Consider the following 16,513-nt stretch of genomic DNA (forward strand, 5'->3'; position numbering starts at 1 on the left):
TCGGGTCTCTGGCTGCGGGTAAGGCGCCCCGATCCCTTTTGCGGGGGGGGGGGGGGGGGGGGGTCGGGAATTCACATACAAAGCATCTCAAAATTCAGAAATAACAGTTAAAGCTCAAGAGTAAATGTGACTGCTGTACAGAGCTTACAAACTAAACCCTAATTTTCTTATAGATATTTTATGTTGAAAGTTACTTCAACTTTCATGATGGCAGTCATCTTATATTAACAAACCATAGCAGAGTTTTATTTTTCCTGTTTCAACCTTTTACATTTACAAGATATTAATCACAGGTAAAACATAATTTATATATTTGTACTGTTCCCCTTTTAAAATCCCTCCTTGTTGCAGAGAAACTCTGACCTATAGCTGACTACAATTACTTTTAGAGAAGCATTAGAGTAAAGCAGTGTGACTGACAAGAAAATTTGGTTCCATGATCTATAGCCATTTTCTAAGAATAACTAAAACCATGACTAACAACATCATTCCATTATCTTAACATCATACAGATCAGTATCAGGATATAACATGGACAGTAAGAACATTGTTAAGTCTTTAGGAATTTTTATACAATCTCTAAATATATGAATAACATTCCACCCATGCAAATTGAGATTACTAAAGGATAGAAAATCTCCTTAACCACTATGATACTTCCCAAACCTATGTAATATTTTTCTAGTTTGCTAACTGCCTGAATGCAATTACCAGAAACAGAATGGCTTTTGAAAAGGGGAATTCAATAAGCTGCTAGTTCACAGTTCTGAGGCTGAGAAAATGTTCCAATTAACCAGTTAAAATAAACCTATAGAAATATCCAATTTAAGGCATCTAGGGAAAGATACCTTCCTCCAAGAAGGCTGATGACATTCAGCATTTCTCTCTCATCTGCAAGGGTACATGGCAAACATGGCAGCATCTGCTGGCTTTCTTGTGACTCTATAAAAGGGACTCTCTCCAAAATGTTTCCTCTTTTAAAGGATTCCATAAGCAACTCCACCTTCAAGGTGGGAGACACACCTCCATGGAAATCATCTAATCAAAAGTTACCACCCACAGTTCGGTGGGTCACATCTCCATGGGTACAATCAAAATACTCCCACCCAGCAGTATTGAATGAGGATTGAAGGACATGGCTTTTATGGGCTCCATAAAAAATTCAAACCAGCACAAATATGTTAAACTATTTTAGCCCCTCACTTTTACAAAGTGAATGGACAAATCCTTTGTAACAGTTTTCCTTTAAAAGTCAGAGGACTTGTCTTTTGAAATAAAGGATGATAAGGGAAACATAAACATTAACAAGGATATTATTCTGATATAAGATACTTCTCTTCTGGATAGAGTACTCAAGGCTAAGAACATTTTTTATGTACATTTTCATTAAGAGCAAATTAATCCACATTATTTTTTTATTCAACATAACAACATACAAACACATTCTTACCATATGTTCATTCCATTCTTGATATATAATTAATAACTCACAATAGCATCACATAGTTGTATATTCATCATCATGATAATTTCTTAGAACATTTGTGTCAATTCAGAAAGAGAAATAAAAACAAAAAATTTCATATGTACCATACCCTTTACCCCTCCCTTTCACTGTTCACTAGCATTTCAATTTACTAAATTTATTTTAACATTTGTTCCCCTATTATTTATTTATTTTTAATCCATATGTTTCACTTGTCTGTCAATAAGGTGGATAAAAGCAGCATCAGACACAAGGTTTTCACAATCACACAGTCACACTGAGAAACTTTATCATTACACAATCATCTTCAAGAAACATGGCTACTGGAACACAGCTCTACATTTTCAGGCACTTCCCTCCAGCCTCATGATTACACCTTAACTTAAGAGGTGATATTTATATACAATCCACATTATTTTACAGAGTGAAAACTAAACTTTAATTTTGTATCTTATGCTGTTTGACACAAAAGCTTTTAAAAATTATTATAAATGGGCTTATCAAACTTTTGGTCAACATTGACTATGACAGACAAAATTCACTTTTGTAAACCTTCTACAACTTTCCATATTCATTCACGGCTTGTAGTTAGATGCAAAATTCACTTTCACAAATTTTTTACAACAAACAAAATTCACTTTAATCTGAAAATATCATCTTAGAGTTGGAAAATAATAGAAACTCTATCCATTCCACCTATAGTCTTTATTTACTCAGACTGCATACAGTTAGAAATAACTTTGATAACAAACTTACAAAGCTCTTTGTACATGCATACTACCTTCCAACACCAGTGTTCATGAAGGGAAGAAGAGACAGAGATACTACCAAATAATGGAAGAAGGAAGAAATGTATGCTTGTGTTTGGAATACAGCCAGAAATTTGCATGATCTATATTCACAATACACAAATGATAACTTTACAATAGCCTAAAATCCCTCAGTCCAATCCTGCACAACCTTCAAAGGTCAGATAAGCCCAAGTTTGAAATGCAAGCAGCTCTTCAATAACTAAGGGGCTTATCTCCAGGAAAAAAGTCAAAATTTTCTCAACATTATTCCCAAGTACTAAGTATTACCAGAAATACATTAGCTCACGAAATGAAGTTATGGTTTCTAAAAAAGAAATGAGTTCAGAGCACTATTTATTCAAATGCTACTTTCTTATTCAAAGGTTATACAAGTGTCCTCTCTTCTATGAGGTCTTCTTAGGTTACTTTTTATCTATCTGCCTTTAAAAATTCTTCCCACATTTTAATTCCTTTATTAGTACTGCCTTGTACTATGCCCTGGTATAAGTATATTTTAACTAGGATATAAACTCTTTGAAGCTAAGAATTGTCTTCCCTATTCATGACAGCACTTATTAATAAAAACACATGCATTTACATTAAAAAGTCACTACAAATTCAAGTTCTTCCACCTACTGGAGTAACAAATGGAAAAATAATTAAAAAGTCAGATTCTTTGAAATCCAAGTAATCAAGGTTAAAAATCTCATTTATATTTCTTACTAAACTTAACTGATATCTTAAAAAGGATGTAGTTGAAGCATCAGCATATACTTATTTTTATTATACCTTATAATATTTTATATTTTTATTATAGTTTATATGTGTCATCATTACCAGGTACATTGCTTAGTTGATGCAACCTCTCTAGTTAGGCTATTTTTAAAGAGGAATTTTAAGAATGTACTTATAATACTAGTTTACTTGATCAGCAAACATGTATAAATTTAGGGAGACCATATATAAGCAGAAAAAAATTGCATTTGATCAAAAAGTCATCATAAAAACAGGAATTGGATTAGACTTTGTCATTGCAACTTTTGCAACTATTTTGCTTTTTTATTCCATCTATTGGAAGTTAAAAAATCTCCTTGTTACCATAATATCCAAAATACATGAACAACCTTCTTCCTTCTTCAGAGTATATTGACTGTCAAGCTGTGGAAAATATACTGCAATTGTTTAATTTGTCCCAAGTCAAATCCAGGAAAACTTTTCCATAGCTCTCAAGGATCTTCCATTATACTTACTGAAATTTGGCAGTTACAGATTTCATTAAATTATTCCTATACCAAGGCTATTTATATTTTAATAATGATTTGATTACTACAGTTACCACTGCAAAGGCATTATTGGAAAAAAATAATTTTGGCAAAGATGACCTATTCCATAGCATTTCTTCTATGCCTGCCATTTCTAATCTTCAGGTCAAGGAGAAAGAATTCTTTCTTTCACACCTCCCCCGTCTTTCTGCACCCAGCCCTTCCCTCATGGCTACGTTAGATGGTTAGGCTCTGGGGGCAAGGAGAGGTGGGACAAAAATAATGAGGGCTGTTCTGGGCGGGTGATAGTGACTTGGTGGCAGAGTTCTCACCTGCCATGGGGACCTGGGTTTGATTCCCGGTGCCTGCCCATGCAAATAATAACAATAATAATGACACAACAACAACCAAGTTGAACTTGGTTTTAAATATTTTAAATGAGAGCAGTTGGGTTTGAGAGTTTCTATGCCCTTCTTTTAATTATTTCCAATTATTAGGACTATTTCACTTAAATTTGTGACCTGGACAATTGGAAAAGGTCTTTCTTTGCCTTTTCCCCGAGGCAGCCCTTTAGTAGCTTAGGGAAACTCGAGGGACAGTTTTTTTTCTAATGTCCGGGTTTGTTACAGTACTTACAAAAACTAAGGCTTTGAACCCTAATGCCCAGAGGATTTCTTTTTAACTTCAGGAGTACTAATGTATCTATTTATATAAAAGAGCTTATTTGTCTTTAAGCAATTTGAATAGCCCTTTAAAAGAATTTTTTGTTAATTTGCTATTATTTAACATCCGAAGGTATGCGAACATACATTGAACAGGCAGACAGATACAAATAGAAAGTTAGTCACAGAAGAAATAGAAACACAAATACTTTTAAGAGGGACAAGTAAAAGATTGAATATACATCATTTCATCCCATTTTTGTAAAGCAGGACAACTTTAACTGCAATATAGTTTCTTTCCAAAAGAGTCATTCTCAGGCCATTTTTCTTCTGATTCTAAATCATACTGAGGCCAGATTTTGTTATAGAAATAAACCTTTTCCTCATAGCCTTATAACTAAAATCTTTCCAATTTTTCAATACAGCCTGAAGGTTCCCATTTTAAAGAATTTCTGTAATCAGTAACCAATTAGGATCACTTGACCAATACAAATGCAGTAAGACACTAACAAATTTAAAGACACTTAACACTTACTATATATTTTAGTAACACACCAAGTAATTGCTAGACCAAACACACTAACAATTAAACAGGCATTAAAAACTTACGATACCTAAGTAACACACCAGTTAAACAGGCATATTTAATTTCATTAAATACCAATTAATTATTGGATTACTTATTTTCCAGGAGTGTATTCAGCTGACAAACTCAGGTCAGAGCCTCAAACACCACACAGCATGGCACCCAGAAAAGAAAAAGGTGTAGAGGTCAGAGCAAGGAAGGACTTGGACCACTGGACTAACTTCCTGATCCACTTTTACCTTGACCAGTCAGACATCCGGACTTGGAACTGGGAATGGTTTCTCTCTTTGAAACTTTTTGAGGCACCAAAAGGGTCTGGCGTGTCAGCAGAGCAGAGAAAAACCCAACTGCCAAGCCTCTAGATGAAAGAATGTGCAGTGGCCACAAAAGTCTCGGTTACTCTGTCTCCCTGTCCTACCAGGGCTCTCAGACCACGGGCAGTTGGCTGCTTTGCTTCTTAGGACCTTTTGTCCTGTGAGAGTCGCCAAATAGTAACTGCACAAAGGCGGTGGATTCTCTGCCCAATGCGCTCTAGTGACCAATTCCCAAGACACCGCGGTTTCAAAGAGACAAAGAGTTTATTACTAATTACCAAGCAGGAGACCAGATGGCCTATCAGCCTGCAAATCTGTCTCCCCGAGTCTAGATGGTTCAAGGTTTTCATGGATTCTAACAAGGGAGATGAAGTCATCACAATTTCAATAGCAAGTGTAAGCAGAAAGGAAGAGAGACAGAGTTATCTTCATTTCGATAGCAGGTTTAGGAAGAAACAACTTACAAATGTAATGAGTGAAACTGTGCTGGAACCAGTTAATGGTTAGTTCTGAGGTGATTCAATTTCCTCCATTAGCATTAGGGGATTTGCCCTTATCTGCTACTTTGAGAAAAAGACTAGATAAAGATAGGGCCAGCTTTTACAGTTACAAAGGCAAGAGATAAAGGCTTTTACCATCATTATCAGAGACCAGGGCAGCTGATTTATAGTTCAGAGATTTCAGGGATTTCTCAAATATACCAGAAAGAAAAATGAGGAACAGTTACATAATAATTCAGTAGTCATAATCAATTGTTAAATCATAACTTCTTGTTCACAGAGCCCTCCCCATGTCTTTGTGGCTCTGCAGTGACTCTTGGACCACATCCACCCTCCTTCAAAGTCCTCCCCAGTCTGCCCGGAGTCCCTCCACATCTCACTGCCCACAGTTCCCTGATGCCCTCCCCTTTCTCAGGAACCCCCAAGCTGCTGTGGCCTCCCATCTGCTCAAGTTTCTTTGCACCTTTGTGTCTGTAGCATTGAGACCCCCATGTTACAAATAACAAAACCCAACTTGGGACATCTTGGCTTCCTAATGGCCAAGGGGCACAGCCACAGCTCCGGGGGCCTGGCACTGGTGGGGGCTCCCTTTTCATTTCCTTCCCTGCTCACTCTGGGAGCAGCTGTTTACACTTCTCTTCCCAAATGACTTTCCCTGTGCCCCTGCTCCCAGATCGTACAAAAGTGATTGGCTGGATTCTCTCTTACCCTCAGCTCCAAATTCCTAGGGAAAAGAATCTGATTGGCCCACCTGGATCGAGTGTTCACTCCTTAGTCAATCAGGGATGTGAAGGGAGGGATTACAGAGTCCAAAACGTGGCTACCAGGAACTATAACTGTACCCTATGGGTCATAGGTGGAGGGAGCATTGTGAGCTGGGCAGAGACCACAAAATGTGTCTACTATATACATGCTGTTCTTCAGTTGGCTCCCATAGGATAGTTCCACCTTTCCCACTTTTTGCTTTGGTCTTGTTCTGCCTTAAAGTGAGCAAGTTTTTATATAGTGCTGTTTAAAAATTCTATTTAGTGTTTATTTTTAGATTAGCTTCCATGGAAGTAGGGATGGGAATCCCAGAAGAATGCATGTAAGGGTGATATTTTATGAATGGATGGCTTATGAGTCAAATATTATTGTTATAATCAGAGAAAAAATACAAGTATTTTTATTTAAGGACATCATAGAGTCCTATTCAAACCCCTCGATCTCATTGTCCTGGTGTCCTCTGTAGACAACCTGTCTCTAAGCATCTCACTTGTTATTTACATGTATACTGGGGAGTAGTCAACAAATGGTCCCTTACCCCACCCTCCTGATATCCATGTCCTTTGCAACGTGATCTCGCAGCTCTTTCCATCAAGATGTGGAATCTATTTCCCCAATCCTTGGGTCCAGGCTGGCCTGGTGACCTGCCTGGGCTGATGGACTATGGCAGAGGTGATTTGAACCCTGCCTAGCTGCTAGCAGAACAAGTCTGGGCTAGCCCTGCTGCATGATGAGAGGCTCATGCTCCAGTTACTTTACTTCAGCCAATAGCAAGCCAGCAGCCAGACATGAGTATGAGACCCTCCTAGGGCAGCTAGCCCTCAGCATATCACCAGCTGACTACAGGTGCAGGAGGGAGTCTAGTTGAGCTTAGCCAGACACAGCCCAGATCAGTAGAGCCAACCAACTGACCCATGGACTCATGAACAATAACACATGATTGCTTTAAGTCACCATAATTTGGGATGATTTGTTACACAGCAACTACTAACTGTTGCACTAACCTCTGGTTCTAAATCTATGATCTTTCATGTGTTCCATCTGAAGACCTTCAGAGAACAAAGGAGAGTTCTACCCACCTCTGTGTCCACCACCACATGGGTACCAAGTTTAGCTGCACACAGTAGGCATGGAGTCAGGGTCTGTGGAATGAAATTGCAACCTCATCAATTAATTGATCTTTGAAGGAGACAAGAAGGCCCTTCAAAGTGGGGAGTGGGAGAGATAAAAGAGAGGAACTGTGAAAGAAGGCATATGCCAACAAGTCTTCATGGGTCTCTTCCAGATTATCCGGTGTGGCTCCCAAGGGCATAACAAGGAGCAAGATAAGTGTTTTATGAGGAAGAAGTTTTCAGCACTATATAGAGGAAGCTCACTCTAATTATCTGGATTCAGTGAAGTAGAAATGGGCTATTGCCAAAGATAGTGAGCTCCCTGGAAATAACCCCATCTACACAAGGCTGAGAAACTCCCATCTGGCAGAGACAGGTGAATTTTGAAGCAGAGTTTTATCCAAAAATCCTGGACCTAGATGTTCTTGGGTCTTTCTTCCTTTTTTGGCTCTGGATCTTAATCTGTTGCCTTTCAATGGATAGAAATGTTCCCAAAGACCAATATTTCATTTTTCTCACTATTGATCTGCACAGCTACAAGTAATGTAGAAATCCTTTGGCTCTCACTTTTGGTGCAGGGAAGTAAGGTTCCTACCCTCCTACCTATCTTTGAGGTTCTTTATCTCCTAAGTATTCTGGTGGAGGAAACCCACTTCCTTGTCTTGCAAGTTATGCAGTCCTTGGGTAGAAGGAGTGCTCTCCCCAGCACTCCCTCTGACATCCCTCTGCTCCTATTCAGCTGCCCTGGCCAGCCCCACCCCCATTGTGGGCTCACATAACTGTATCTCCAGGGGACCCTTCATGCCCACCACCCTGCTTTCCCAAACAGGCCATCATGCATCATCACACACGTGTGGGTAATGGAAATTTAAAGGCAATGAGATATGGCATCTTCATCTTAGCTCCAACCATGCATCGAAGCTCTGGGTTGATAGCGACTCAAGGATGCAGTTGGAGCTCAGAGCTGCAAGGGTCTGGGACCTAATGGTGATGTTTCTCAAGAACCCCCTCCCCCTGTCGGGAAACCCACTCGTCATCAGGGTGATGACTGAGGAATCTATTTAACTTTGTTGACAGCTGCCCCCGCCTTTGTCCACATGACTCTTTTTGTGCATTATTAGTCAAGGATGGAGCTTTTTCTTGCAGTATTTGTGTGTGTGTGTGTGTTCCACCCAGAAGAGGACTAGCAGTAAAGGTCAGCATTTAGGTCCCAAAATAGTTTTTTGAAGGATTCACAGGAATAGTGAGGACCTTGAGGATAAGGGGACTGGGACAGGGGGAGGAAGCCCTGGCTACTTTTCAGCCCCCATCTTGACCCCTATGCTGGTATCAGTCATCCCATAGAGAGCTGCTGATGTTGAGAGGGCACCTTGAAAGGGATGGTGAGCATTGCTGAGGTGGATTTCTCATTAGTCATTAACTTTTCATTTCTAGATAGGGAGAATCAAGGGTTCTTCTTAACCAAGTGTAAAAGATCCAATTGCTGTGTAACTAATTACTCCACATGTAGGGGCTTAAAACAGCAGATACTTATGGGTTGTAAGTCTGGGCTTGGCTTAGCTGGGTCCTCTGCTCAGGTTCTCTCAAGTTTGTAATGAAAGTGTGAACCGAGCTGTCCAGCATAGAGGGCAGAATTCAGTTCCTTGTGGTTGTAGGACTGAGCCCTTCAGCTCCAAGACCACCCACAGTTCCCGGCCGAGAAGCCCTCTCCATGGGTAGTTTAATTAGGACTGTTGACTTTGCCAAAGCTGGTCTAAGAACCTCTCTTTGGTCTGTTAAGAGGATCTTATGTTATAACAGGATCATGTGGGGTGACATCCAGCACCTGAGCCATATTTCATGGTTTAGCAGGAAGTCACATGTTCTGTCCCCACTCAAAGGCAGGGGTTTATTCAAAGGAATGAATCACTGGTGGTCACCTGCGGGTATAGCCACTGCACCAAGTATTTTAATAGATCTTGTTTATCACCAAAGATAAACATCTCTTGAAGAAGAGATGGCAGAAGCAGCAACAGGCTCAAATGAGGATGTGTCAGAGGAAATGGAGGACCTGGAATCCATATAACCAGATGTACGAGGTAAGAAAGAATTGCTTCCCTGCATTCCTGCCCCTTCTCAACCACTTGTTCCTTAGGGGTAGGTCCCAGCCTGAGCCTCAGTTTTCCCATCTGTGCAGAGGAGGAGTCCTGTGCAAACATGAGTATGGTAGCTTTTAGCTGCAGGTGTAATAGAGCTGTGCAGGAGTAGGGCAGGCCAGGGGTATAAGAAATGTCTCCTGGAACTGTCATCTCAGCACCACACCTAGTGGCATCTTGGTTTCAGGTACTTTCCAACAAGTAACGAACCTCCTGGACATCATGGACAGCGAGTTGACAAAGACAGACATTGCCAGTGGGCCTTGACATGCACAAAACCCTGGCCTCAGTGATATCATGGATAAGGGCTGTGCCGAGCCCTCCATGGTGATGAACACTCTGATCCGCTGCCTGCAGGTGCCGAAGGTATGGCCACCATGTCATGGACACCCTCCTCTGAGTCCAGTTACCTTCAGCGGTCAGTTTGTCTGTCCACTGCTGCGATACCAAGATGGACAAGACTGTGAAGTTCCCACTCCTTGAGGACCGATTATATCAAATCTTTGTTTGGGGTGGAGTCTGGGCCTTCCTGAATGTCCATAAGAACCCCTGTCTTCTGACACAGTGGGTTGAGAGCCATCGTTCAAGGGCCCATGGGCTGAGTTTACAAAGATGTTGAGCAAGAGCTAAGCAGGGGACCTGCTGGGGCAAAGACACACCAGACAGAGGGCCCAGCATGTGTCCAGGCAGGATGCTGGGCCAGAGGAGACTGGTCAGTTGGATGGAGGGGCCAGGGGTAGAGGATGATGAAAAATGCTACCAAGTATTTTAATAGATCTTGTTTATCCCCAAAGATAAACATCTCTTGAAGAAGAGATGGCAGAAGCAGCAACAGGCTCAAATGAGAATGTGTCAGAGGAAATGGAGGACCTGGAATCCCTATAACCAAATGAACAAGGTAAGGAAGACTCACTTCCATGCATCCCTGCCCCTTCTCAACCACTTGCTCCTTAGGGATAGGGATAGAGATAGGGTAGGCCTGGGGTGAGAGGTGGTATCTGCATCAGTGATCCTGAATCACCTAGTGGGTTTATTAAAACACTTTTCTGGGCCCCATTCTAAGAATTTCTGATTCAGTAGGTGTGGGGAATGGGCTGAGAACCAGCAGCTCTCACAGGTTCCCAGGTGAGGCTGCTGGGGCTGGTTTTGTCTGGTGCAGGTGTGGCTGGTTCACACTTTGAGGACTGCTGGGTTTTTCACTAGCTTTAGCTTTTAGGGGGTAGCAAAGGAGTTCTGTCAGTGGGGGAACTTATTTATGGAAAGCTTTATTTAAAAAAAAAAGATGCATGGCATCCGTGGGGAATGTGGGCTGCAGTTGGGGAGCATATGCAAGAAGTTTGTGTAACATGCCTTAATTGGTGATCAGTGGCAACAAATGGACAATAGACAAGTAGATAAATTTTTAAATCAACATGTTGAATATTTTATTTAGCTCATTAGTGCATGAGGGAGCCAGGAAGGTGTTAAAATCTGTTCAAATGACAGCTTCACTTATGGAGATTAATTTTCTCTACCAGGCAAAACTCATTTACATTGCTGGCACAGGAATGATTTTCATTGCTATGAACTGGAAACATCTGCATTGTTATCCATATTCTATAGCTTAACTCTGTCTCTGCAGAGCTGGAAGACTGCCTGTCAGTCAAAGGCCCTCAAAGATGCCCACCCTTATGAGGTCAGATACTCCCCCGAGGGACTGCTACACACCAAGCTCTCCCCTGGCAGGACAGACACCAAGAATCACTGCAGCCAGTTTTCAAGTCTTTGACAATTCTTCTCTTGTAACCATAAATATTCTCCAAAGATAATCTTGATTACAAAAGAGGCTGGTCTTATAGTGACCTGGCTTTCTACAGAAAGTTAATTGAGCCCATAGACCTCCTTGAGTTTGCTCTGAAGATCTAGAGCATACATCATGAACAAGGCCATTGTTGCCCACAACAGGTGAAAACTGGTTCTTGGGGTAAAAGAAAATCCTGCTTTTTAATGTATAATGCACATATCTATACATATGTACACATGTGTGCATGTACATCTTAAGAAAACAGATATATAGTATATCTGTGATATTAACATTTCACAGGCAGAGGTGAAAAAAAGTCTGAAATAATGTAAAAAATGTTGAGAAACACCAACCTGGAGCCTACAGTATTGAAAGATTATGAAGGCCACATAATTAACTCATGTCCAGGAATCTCTGATTGGGTTTTTAGACATTTTTAAATGTGCAATATATATAAAAAGCAATACATTTTCAAAGTACATTTTAACAGTGAGTCATAAAACAGATTTCAAAGTTTGATATGGGTTACAGTTCCACAATTTCTTGTTTTTCCTTCTAGCTGCTCCAAGACACTGTAGACTAGAAATATCAATACAATGATTCAGTTGTCATACTCATTTGTTATCTCCTAACTTCTCTGTTATACTCCTTCTTCTCCTTTGATCCTTCTCCCAATCTTTAGAGATATTTGGGTTATCACCATTCCAACTTTTCTTCATGTTGAAAAGGGGTGTCAACAATATAGGATAGGAGATGGAACTAGTGGATGTCCTTGAAGAGATTGGCACCTCTGGGTTTCAGGAATTATCTGGCCTAGGAACCATCTGAAGGTTTTGGGTTTCTGAAAAGTAAACCTGGTGCATGGAACTTTTGTGGGATCTCAGATGGATCCTTGGATGTTTTTAGGGTAATCAGCAATGATGTTGGTTGAGGTTTGGCAAACCTTGGCAATTAGCAATATCTAGCTGAAGCTTGCATAAGAGCAGTCTCCAGAATAGCCTCTTGGCTCCTTTTGAACATTCTTAGCCACTGATATCTTATTTTGTTATATATTTTTTCCTCCTTTTGGTCAGGAAGGTATTGCCAATCCCACGTTGCCAGGGCCAAGCTCATCCCCAAGTGTCATGTCCCATGTTGCCAGGGAGACTCACACCTCTGGACGTCATGTTCCAAGTAGTGGGGAGGGTAAAGATTTTACTTGCAGAAGTGGGCATAGTAAGTGAGAGGCCACATCTGAGTGACAAAAGAGGTTCTCTGGAGGTAACACAGACATAATTATATGTAGGCTTAGCTTCTCTGCTACAGAAATAAATTTCATAAGAGCAAGCCTCAGGATCAAGTGTGTGGCCTATTGACTTGGAAATTCCTAGTATCTGAGGGAGTATCCAGAGTTTCCCAGGTGGGAAAGTTTAATAGATCCATATTTTTTCTCCAATCTCTCAAGGGACTTTGCCTATACTTTTTAATTATCTGCCTAACATATTCTGGAATGTATCTTGGTATTACATTAAGCTATACAGATTTACAAGCCCTTGTTCCCATTCTGGGCTCCACGTATTTGGGTTGTTTAAATGAACTAACCAGACAGGTTGAGTTAGATTGTGTGCTACAGAAACTTTAGGTTTTCGACAAAATAAACCTCTCTTCCTTTGGTCTCATACAGTAGGTGAAGTTTTAAAATACAGACACTGTCATTCTTTACCTTCTATTATGATTTACCTTAGTCCCAACTAGATCAGCTTCATTCTTCTATCTAATTGCAGCCTGATCTCTTTTTCAATTTCTTTAACAGTTGTTGTATGTAGCAACGCTAACTTTCAGAGGTGCTGAAATCCAACTCCTAGTCTTAGGCATCACACAGATACCCAAAGTTTCAGGGAAATATCATGTTATACATATATAGCATGGCACGTCAGTATCTGGAAATAACACTTAAAACTCAGGAGTAAATATGACTGCTATAAGAGCTTACAATCAAGGCCCAAAATTTTTTATAAGTACTTTTATAAGAGAGACCATATAATATTTGTCATTTTGTTTCTGGCTTATTTTGCACAGCACAATGTTCTCAAAGTTCATTCACCATGTTGCATGTCTCACAGCTTCATTCCTTTCTGTAGCCGCACAATATTTCATCATATGTATCAAAGTTCATCTTTCTGCTTCTCAGTCATTGTACCCTTCAGCCACCTCCATGGGCATCATGGATAATATCCAAAATAAACTATCCATGTTTCAAAGTATGCTCACTTAGTTGTACAATCACAATCAATCTCAATTTTAGACAATTTCCATTGCTCCAAAGAGAAAAATAAGAGATAAACACACACTCACCAATGAGAAAATCCAAATCTCCACTTAACTGCTGTCCCCTTCCCCCAGTTATTAACCCCTAGTATTGTGGGTTATTTCTGGTGAAATAATCAGAAATATTATTTCTGGTGATATCTTCCTGTTAAATGTAGGCCATAGCATGCAATAGTAGCTTTTCCCCTCTACCTCTCTATTATTGACTCTTTGTACAAGATTTACACCTTTGAAGCATTGTCATACAGAACTTATTATTTGTAGTGTCAAGTGGTTCATACAAAAACATATTTATATTTGTAGTGTTAATCTTTGGAATACATCACTCTATATAATCCTTTCAATCATATTCACCTTCAATATGACAGTATTCCTTGTAAATCCACTAATGAACTATCATCGCTTCTGTCCATTACCATATATTTAAGTTTAACCTCATTTGGTAAGCATTTACGTATCTCTAGCTTCTGTGTATCTCTAGGTCTCCTGTATTCTACATTATAAACTCTGAATTTACCTTTATCAGGGTTATATTAACAAAATTATACAGTGTTTATCTTTTTGTGTCTGGCTTATTTCACCCAGAATTATGTTCTGAAGTTTTATCCATGTTGCAATATACTTTAGGACTTCATTCTGTCTTACTGTTCCATAATATTCTATCACATGTGTATACCACTTTTTTTTTATCCACATGTCTGTTGGTAGGCACATGGTGGTTTCCATCTTTTGGCACTTGAAAATAATGCTGCTATGAACATCGGTTTGCAAATGTCTGTTCATGTCATTGCTTTCACTTTTCTGGGTACACACTGAGGAGTGGTATTGCCGGGTTATATGGCAAAAACAGTATTCAGTTTTCTGAGGAAATTTCAAACTGTCTTCCACAGTGGCTGTACCATTATACATTCCCACCAGTAGTGAATAAATGTTCCTATTTCTCTACATCCTCTGTGGTGGTCAGATTCATGTGTCAGCTTGATTGGGTGATGGTGACTTAATTTGGATATTTTTATGACAAAATAAACCTCTTTTCCTTTGGTCTCATACAGTAGGTGAAGTTCTAAAATACAGATACTGTCATTCTTTACCTTCTACTATGATTGACCATAGTTCCAAGTAGATCAGTTTCGTTCTTACATCTAATTGAAGCCTGATCTCTTTTTCAGTTTCGTTGACATTATTGCATGTAGCGATGCTGATTTTCAGAGCTGCAGAAATTCAACTCCGAATCTTAGGTACCAATTATTTAGAACTATAAATTTGTGACTTAATAGATTCCATGTTTGAAAAGTCCTTTTGTTATGATATATTGCCTTCTGGCAGCTTTAACAAACTAAAACAGATTTTGGAATCAGAGAAGTGGGGTGCTGCTGCAGATTGCAAATACCAAACATGCTGAAATGGCTTTTTAAATGGGTTAGGGGAAGATTCTAGAAGAGTTGTGAGGAGCTAGATAGAGAAGGCCTAGAATGCTTGAAGAGACTGTTGGTAGAAATATGGACTCTAAATATACCTCTGATAAGGCCTTAGATAGAAATGATGCATATATTATTGCAAATTGGAAGAAAGGAAATCCTTGTTTCAAAGCAGCAGAAAATTTAGCAAAATTGATTACTGGTTTTGGAGGGAAGGTAGATTTTAAAAGTCAGGAACTTGGAAATTTAGCAAAAGAGAGTTCCAAATTAAATGTAGAAAGTATGGCTTGTTTTTTCCTTGCCCAGCTTATAGTGAAATGTGACGCAAAAGAGATAAGCTAAGAATTGAACTGTTGGGTATGATGAAACAAAATATTGATAGTCTGGAAAATTCTGGGCTTCCAGAAAGAGAGACCCCAGAGAATAGTGCCCCACGTGAGGATTTAACCAAACATGGAAACAATCAGCCATTTTAGAAAAGGCCAGAATTGGAGATGGAGTTATCCAGGAAGGATTGTGGAAAGTCCTATTGTCTGATCCCTGCCTACTACACAGAAAACCAAAAAGAGTGTTGTGGGATCTGTATAAACTGAGTCATTGCCAGTCCGGTGTAAAAGGGACAGAAAGGAGACAAATTGAAAGAAAAATAACTTCAAAAGCAGAACCATGGATGCTAAGGTCTGAAGCCAAAAAATCACAAGCCAGGAAAGTGGACCCACCCAAGCACTTGGAGATGGTGAGTTTGCCCTGAAGGCAGAGGGTGGGCCTTCCAATTTGATGTTCTGGAAGTTGTGCCCCAGTCCTTAGAAGGTCAAGCACATGCCTTGGGGAATGGGGGTGGCTGACTGCCAACCTATTTTTCTGTGGGGGGTGAGCATGTGCCCCAGGGATGGCAGAGAGCCTGGGTGCAGCCCCAATGTTTAGAGAGTGCAGAGCTGAGAAAAAAGGTGGTCTCCCCAATGTCCCCCAAGGTTGCATTTGGAGAGAGTTGGGCCACTTTAATCCTCATCCAGTATTGCTGGGTGAGATCGTTTTTATTTTTTCATGGTGATGTGACCCACCCAGTTGTGGGTGGTAACTTTTGCTTATGTGGTTTTCATGGAGATGACTCTCTACCCATTCAAGATGGAGGTGCTTACTGGAGCCCTTTAAGAAGGAAACGTTTTGGAAAAAGCTTTAGAGTCAACAAAACCAAAGAACTCTGAAAATGCAGAAGGAAAATGCCCTTGGGGAAGTCTTACGAAATGAGGAGAGAAAGCTAGTAGATATCGCTATGTGCCTTCCCAGCTGAGAGAAACCCAGAACTTCATCAGCCCTACTTTAGAATAAGATATCATTCTCTGGATGCCTCAATTTGGACATTTCTATGGCCTTAGAACTGTTAACATGCAA

The 16,513-nt window shown here is 40.0% G+C and overlaps 1 long non-coding RNA gene across 1 annotated transcript; it reads left to right on the top strand.

The window, feature by feature from the left end:
- The first annotated feature begins 3,822 nt into the window (after positions 1-3,822).
- LOC143678247 (uncharacterized) lies at positions 3,823-13,157 on the top strand. Its single transcript, XR_013173123.1, has 5 exons — positions 3,823-8,673; positions 9,453-9,556; positions 9,801-9,979; positions 10,408-10,511; positions 11,131-13,157. It is a non-coding gene; the product is annotated as an uncharacterized LOC143678247 (long non-coding RNA).
- The last annotated feature ends 3,356 nt before the right edge of the window (positions 13,158-16,513 follow it).

This window comes from Tamandua tetradactyla, chromosome 3 (genome assembly GCF_023851605.1).
Source record: "Tamandua tetradactyla isolate mTamTet1 chromosome 3, mTamTet1.pri, whole genome shotgun sequence".
Lineage (NCBI taxonomy): Eukaryota > Metazoa > Chordata > Mammalia > Pilosa > Myrmecophagidae > Tamandua > Tamandua tetradactyla.